An 8,628-nucleotide genomic window follows, 5' to 3' on the forward strand; every position below is an offset into this window, starting at 1 on the left:
GAACTGTCCTAAATGGAAAAGTAATGGATCAAATAAAATATTTAATTTTTCGTTTCATTCATCGCATATTCCTATAGCTTTGAAAATAAAATAGAGTTTTAGAAAATAATGTTTTCACATAATAATTTAATAGATATTATTTTCAATTAGCTGATCGTTTTAAAATCAATGTCAAATAAGTTCATTGAAACATCTTTAAAACTTGTGATTTTTTCTCTTTTAATATTATATATATATAATACATATTTTTTAAAAGTTATTATTAGTCATTTAATGACTATATAATATCGACCGGTGTTCTAGTTATGCTACTCATAATTATTTTTTTTATCGTGCGGCTTCTCAGATGAAACTATAAAAGCCGGTCCCTTAGTTAAAAAACTTAAAAAAAAAAAACCTCATAGTTAATAATACCCATTTTGTTTTAAATATCTAAAATTTGATAAAATAACGTAAAGCTCGTTAAATATTTGACCGTTTCCAGTTAACACCGTTCTAGTTCGTATAATAAACCCTATGTATAAATAATTACAGTTTAAATTACGACTTTAACGTTCCATAATAATATTTTACTGATATTCGTTTCTGGACGTTGAATAATTTCAAATTGAAATGTTTACATAGCTGATAATTCGATTATTCTCTTTAAAATTGTATCCGTATACTATCACGCAGTAACTGCCGCGATTACGAGTGTATTGAAAGATCTCTGTGCGTTAGTATCTATATTATATGATAACATTTTAGAAATTTACTTGAAAGTTTCATCGTTCGGCAGTGAATTATTCATTGTAATTTATAATATAATCGTAATAAAATATGTATTCGTTTTCCCGTGTAATAATTCTTCGAAGAAAAAAGATAATAATATTTCTTTAATAACATTATTTAGTACGTAAGGATAAAAGTTGTAGCGTAGGTGTAGGACTTTAGCCTTTAACGATAAATTAATATAATAGAACAAAGATAATAAATGTATATTCGAATAATATGTTTCGTTCCAGCGGAGTCTGCTCGAATACGGACTATGTTGTGTAATAATACGTATACACATTTAATAATATACGTATACGCACGCGTACGTGTACATCGCATATCGTGTAAGTATGATAAACTGTTCAATTTTCTCAGATTAATAAAAAAAAAACCACACACACATACATATATATATATATTACATCGCCGCCTATAACAATATTATATTGTTATAATATATGCCTTCGTACCGATTTATCCGTTGACCTTTCGGCCGTTGGTTGTATGGGAACGATAACGGGAACGGTCTGTTAAAACGGATCACGCGAAAAACTTTCTTCTTGCGCCGTAACGATTATAATTCTATTTTTATGCGAAACAGCCCTACAACGAAATGGCAGTGGTTTACTATTTTACAAACTCCGTGCGCGCAGCGTTGTTTCCTAAAATGGTCCGTAATTTCGTTTTGTACAACTCCCCGCGTTTGAATGCATAATAATAATACAGCCGAATGCGCGTGTATTATAATGAACCCGAGCACGAGCAAACTTGAGCGCACATATATTATTATTATTATTCATAACACATACATTTATCATTTTATTCGTAATCTACAATGTATTTATTAATATTATTTCATCAAGTTATTGTTACATAAATACTCGATTCTTGTGCGCTACACGCGTAACGTGTGTCTGTTTACCGGAGAAACGCACGGGCAATCCAGCCGTATGTCGTGCTAATACAAGTGTGTTCGCTGCGACGGACGTCGTGGCATACCGGGTGATTACATTACGCGCCGAGAAAAATGTCCAATGCAAAATCGCATTATAACAAACAAAAACTGTTCCGTCCGCGTCTAGCAAATCAAATTCCCGTATAATACAGTTGATCTCCGAATTACAAGGGTTCGCCTCGGACGGGTCTCGCTGTACAGGTCCGTGTGCACGACATTTAGACGAGAAAATATTGTTCGCGTGTGATGATATTGAAAGAAATGCGTTTTAAAATCACAGTTGATCTTATTGTACGATCCAACACAATAATACGGAAAAGAGGACGAGGAGACCACCGTCGTGTACCTTGATTCTTAGTTCACCAAAGTTTTAAGCGTAGAAAACGGACGAAAAAACTGCGATTTTCGTTTTAATTTTTATTAGTGTTTCTAGAGCCCACGGTCACCGCAGGTTCATTGTAATGTTGCATTTTTTGCGTTTTTATCAACACTGGTCGACGGGCGATCACGCGCTGTATTACCCGGGTAAAACGAAGGATTCGTTGTCCACGGGACCGTGGAGTTCGGATTTCGGACCGTTTGCGCGCGCATCTATACACGCGTGGTGTACCCAGCGGTACCTAACCGCCGTCGCAATGCCGATTACTTAAGGATTGGAAATTATTACTTTCGTCGCGAATCAGCATAATTCTGTCGTCCCGCGTCCATTACTTAACGGCCGTAAACGTCCGTGTAAAGTATACAGCGTCGTACGATTAACATAATATTATATTATACCGGAGTATATTCGACTGCTACGGGTTGCTAAACCGGTGGCCGGGAGTAAAAGGAAACGCTCGTACAAAGTCATAATAATATTTAAATACGCACGCACTCCTCTCCCGCTACGACGGTCGCCCAAACTATGGTATCAAATCTGCATAACGCGATATCCCGCGATTATTTCCGATGTATATATATGTATTACAATACAACGTAATGCGCAGTGTAACGTAGTGTTCGTTTTATTACGGTATTTAAAATATACAATACGTATGAATGTATATTTATAATTTAGTTATAACGTGGCGACGCGTCGTCGGGAAATCACTACCGTAATTGTTATATAGTCAGCCATTGTATGTTCTTCACGTTCGTATATCGTGCGGTTACCATACGGAGGGTGCACTGGTTGTGCTGTAATTGATAGCGGGTAGGTGGGCAGCTCGTGCGACAATCATTCCCCCCCCTCCCACACATACATGTTGAGAGGTGAATTCGGTCCCTTTGAGGTTTTATGCACGTTACGCGTAGTGCAGGGTACACTCGACCGGATCCGAACCGTTATAATATATTCTAATTGATGGTAATCACCGTTACACGTCCTTCAAACACTATCGACTGTTTAGATTTCAACCGTGATCATATTATTGTATGTTATTGCCAGGGATCGACTTGATTTACCGTGTTTTCGCACAAAGAAACGGTAGCCAGTGAAATCTAAACTATAGTTTTCGTAAGGTATTTTTCGTTCTCGTATGTTTCACATTGAAATTCACGTTATCAGAGGTTTAATATGCTTTTAAATATTAAATAATAAGAATTGATTATTTTCAGCTTACCACGGCGGCGATGGCGGGAAAAGGGAAATTTACCTAGGTCAACTTTTATAATTAACCGACTGAATTAGTACGGCTTTTATGAAAAAAATAACTCTTTTATATTTTGTTCCGTGAAAATATGTTGAGTTTTGCATAATCGTTAAATTGCATTTTTAATGTATGCAAATCGTGCATTTTTTATATAACTATACCTATATTATATACAATATGTAATTTATACATATTTTACTCCGCTATATAAACCTATTTTAAAATCCATGTTATTACATTGTTCGTTAGCAATTCCGCCTTGTACATCTATAATATGTACAAATAATACGAATGCCTTTTACGTAAAAAATAAAAATAAAATATCAAAGGTTTATAATTGGCGGCCCTGTGCTATTATAAAATTCCTGTTTGCTTAAAAACACGCCAAGCACGAATGATGCGAATTTATTTGGTTTTTCGAATAATAATTATAGGTAGGTAGGTATTTTCGATTTTTTTTTTTTATATGTACACGTATCTCATTATACGAATGTCAAATTATGAGTATTCCTGTGTGTGCACTGTGATCGTATAACGAGTGATTTTTATTTTTTTATTTTCTGACCGACCGAGGGATAATTTTAGACATTGTTGTTTTCACTTTGTAGTATAAAACACTCCACTCAAGTGTGTTTCTCATCAATTAACTATTACAATCAGTGGTGTATATAGGTTTTCATTTCGGAGGGGGCCGATTATGTATTTGATTTTTGGGTGGAAAGGAAGGAGGGAGCACACTATTACGAAAAAAATTACTTTAACACTAAAAGATTGCGCGACTGTCTTTACACCATTAGAGAAATAAGAAATTCAATTATTTAATGATTTATTATTTTTTAAAAATATAAAAACTACATAGCAATAAACAAATTTTTTATTAAAGTCACAATTTACCACATATTTTTTTAAAAGAATCAACATACTTCATAAATATAAAATTTTAAATTATCGCATAAGCAACATTCTCAGTGTTACGACAAATTTTTGAAAACCCCAGCATTAAGACATATCCATGTTAAAAATAATAATCTTTAACAATGGTGTTTTTCATTTCGGAGGGGGCCCGGCCCTCTCGGCCCTCCCCATAAATATGCCCCTGATTACAATATATAATTACTATGGTAATTATGTTTCGTTTACGATAGTACAGAATTATTAAATATATTTAATACGTAATTATAATTAAAAAAAACTAATAATCGTAATGGTAATAACCAGCTTTGATGAACATTGTAAATAAATAGTGCAGTGCTCGTGGTCCTAAGGTTTGTCGTTATTTGATAAATTAAAATCTGCACCAGAATGCAATTTTCGTTGAAAGTGCTTAATAATAGAGTACTTTCCGTAATAGCACAATAATACTATACGTTGTGTCGTTTTTAACTGTTTAAATAGAATTTTGTTAATTATTTAGTCACAATTGTTATTGAATATGTATCAAAACTTAACAAAAGATACGGAACATAAACAATCGAAGGAACAAAATAACTAGGTAAAGGAATATTGCAAAATCATGTTTGACGAACAATTTCGTTCCTATTATGATAATATGTTAAAACGATGTTGTTTCCAATAATGGAATTTACTCTTTTCTGATACTGGGATGTACCGATATTCTAAAATTCATATCCATTAATATCCACATATTTCTACGAATTTCTATCGAATATCGTTTATAATCTTGATAGAAATATTTTTCATATACGCCAGAAATTATATGATATTTTTAAAAGAAGAAATAAACAAAGTATTCGTGAAAAATAAGCATTGATTTTTCTCGAAAAGTATTTTACGTTATAATTTGAAGTATTAATCAATGAGACTTTGACATTAACAATCGTATATTTATATTCTTCTTCATGAATTAATCTAACACCATTTATTGAACATCTGCTAGATCTATCTTAATATGGACATGATCAGTTGGTAAAACTGTAAGCCAGATTCAAAAGTAATAAACGTTTCGAACAAATTTATTCAAATTAAATGCATCATGTAGGTAGTTACAGTGTAGGATATGAAAACATTGAGCACATGCCGCCTTTATTTACGTACAGTAAAACGTCAATGGTTTGTTCAGGAACGTACACAATTAATTGGGGACTTTATGGTCATTTGTAAAGACCGGTATAATATTTTCATTTTTTCGGGCTCTCGGAGAAGTCAACAATTCGCGCGTTTCTTCATTCAGTGAATCTTACTTTTCTTACTGACGGATGATGGTAACCTGATGCTCAATGTTATATATATATATATATTTTAAAAGTTTTCATGGTAATTTTACATTTTAAATGAAACGAAAAAATTTTTGGATTTTACGTGTTCGCATAATGTTACATTTTTTTCTCGATAATATACATTTTTGAGACGGTAAGACCAACTCAAAGTTTCGTAGAATCAGCTTTTGATGGTTTTATTGATAAGCCAATCACCAGCATTGTACTTGATTATGTATATCGTTTTTTTATTTTGTCAATAAAACTTCGCTTTCTAAATTATTTTACGAATTTTAAATTTTAAATATTTCGATTTATTGGAACGAATTTAAGTTTCAGCGTTAATATTTTTAAAGCCGTTCCTTGTAATAAGAATTGGATCGATTTATATGGATGACGTTGAAAAACATTATATGATTTATACATTCGCACGGATAGAACATGATTGCGTACGTTTGTCCTTTTTGGCAACACGATTGTGTACGTTTGTAGATGGATAACTTTAAGGGGGGGTAAGAAAAATGAATAAACACGATTGCGTATGAAATTATATGCAAAGTAGTCAAATTTACTAATTTCATGGTATTATATATAATAAATATATAAAATATAAATTAAATAAATACATGTATTAGTTCTATAATAATTCACAAAAAAAAAAAAATAATAATAATAAATAAAAGAGGATAGGTAAATAAAAGAAAAGTAATTAATAAATAAATGAAATCGACAATTTTTATTTGAATGAAATTATTGTTAATAAATAGGCTTAGGGACTTCTAGCATTGGCATACTTTTTTTAATTATTGTTTAATATAGCACAGTACGAAATAAATTCGTTTCTTGGTGCCATGATATCAGATCTAAAATTAGAATGTGCATATTTTTGCATATTTGATAAATTTTGCAGGAGAGTGCATATTTATAAAATTTTTATGCTTATTTTGCATATTTCGACAAATTTTTGAAATTTTATTATTTAAAATTAAAAACTATAGATACATATAACATATATATATTTCAACCGATCGAAAAAAAAAATTCTGCTACAGCATGCGCAGAACACGGAAATATAATTATTGTCTTGTCGTCCAGCAAGATTTGTGACGACGTAGAAATAAATACACATCCGCTTTAGATGTTGCGATCAATACGCCGTGTGATAACGTTATGGTGTGATTTTCGTAGTGTTAACGTTGCTTTGTTTTACTTCTAAAATTATTTGTTGGAAATTATTTAATCACACAGTATTATTTTTATTGATCCGAATTCGGTACGATTTCTCAGCCCGTTGGATTCGCCTACCAATTGATTACGGTTCCGTAGTTTGCAGATTCTAAACGCTAGCATTTCGATTAGGATCAAACCATATCGATCTCGCGAACACAAGGTCGGGGGGAGTGGTGCTATTATACGATACAACCAGTTCTGTCTTTAACCTATGGGCATTTGGGGCACGTACCCATTTTAATCTGTAATGTAATAATACGAAAGCCTATAAAAAATATAATCCTTAATTGTAGAAATTTTTTTTAGATAAATAGCAATGTTAAAATGTTAATGTCAAATAAATAATAAACCTAACCATTATTTAAAAATATTTTTCTTCAAAATGAACAACTCATATCTTTCGGCTACACAATTGTTATCGTACAAAATAAGCTTTTGATATTTTTACTCACCTTTTTTTTAGCTTACTAAAAAGACCCCTAAGCTCCAGGTGCCCATGGGCCCCTTCATAGCCTATAACGGCCTTAATCTTATAATTATGGTCGAAGGGCCCCAAAATTAATTTGCCCCTGTCACCGAAAAACCTTGAGACGGCCATGGATACAACGTATTATAATTCCATCTCCTCGTGCCCGCACGGTTTTGATCGATCCGTTACGACGGGCAGCCGTCCGTCTGCTCGTTATTATCAGTCGCGCAGTTTACGTTGCGGGCCGCGAGCTTGTGTGTCCACACAGTTACACGTGGATGCTACGGTCGGTATCCTCATGTGTAACAACAACAACAACAACAACAACAACAACAACACGTAACATTATCAGTCGGTGAAACTCCGAAACGCGGCACCGGCGCCTTGGGAGTTCGACCGCAATATACCTCTTTTGACGACGCCGCCGCCGTCACGGTGTGTATATTATAGCGGTGCGTACGTGTATTAATATTATATGTATATGCGTACGCACACATAGAAAACGCTGCTGTGATATATACGTGTATACACGAAAATACTACTGGGTGTGTGTGCGTGTGCGTGCGCGGATGGTATACAAGTACTAAACGCGAAGTAGACCGTAAGGAACTTCTGCGTGTTGTGTATTATTAATTAGCGTCTCCTCCGCGCCACGATCCTGCTCCTGTTCCTATTCTCCTTCTACTCATTTTCTCTTTCTCCATCTCTCTCTCTCTCTCTCAATTTCTCTCGTTTACTCTCTCGCTCGTTCTAAGGAATCGTTGTCCGTTCTCGTATAGTTTTTATTATTATTTCTCACCTTTCCGTACTCTAAAATGTACGTACGCACATATGGTATATGTATGTGTGTACTTTGTTCACCGCAAGCTACTTGTGGTGGTAATACGCCTGCGTGTGTATATTTCTATACGCCATTGACGTGCCGATGTTTTAGTGGAAAAGTTTGACCTCTGCGCTTTTGTCTCACTGCGCGCGAATTTAATGGAATTCATGAACAACTACTATTACTACTACGACTGCGAATAATATTACGCACCGAACTCCGAAAACACGCGAACACGAGAATTGTTTTTTATCCATATTTTTCGATACCCTTTGTTCAAAGTTTAAACATATGCGCGCGTGCCTGCATCTCGTCTATCCGTGATATCTTCCCCTTCATTGTGAATTTAAAAAGCGTCATCCGTTTTCCCCATCCGTCCCATAATCGTATTGTAATTTATTGCTCACGTCTTCCACGTGTCGAGTTATTTCTCACCGATGGCCCACGAACGTGATTTTTACAAGATCCGAGAAAACCCCATACACACATACACATACACATACACACACACACACACACACACACACACACACACACACACACACACA

Source organism: Sipha flava, unplaced genomic scaffold (genome assembly GCF_003268045.1).
Source record: "Sipha flava isolate LNK unplaced genomic scaffold, YSA_version1 23_pilon_pilon, whole genome shotgun sequence".
Taxonomy (NCBI): domain Eukaryota; kingdom Metazoa; phylum Arthropoda; class Insecta; order Hemiptera; family Aphididae; genus Sipha; species Sipha flava.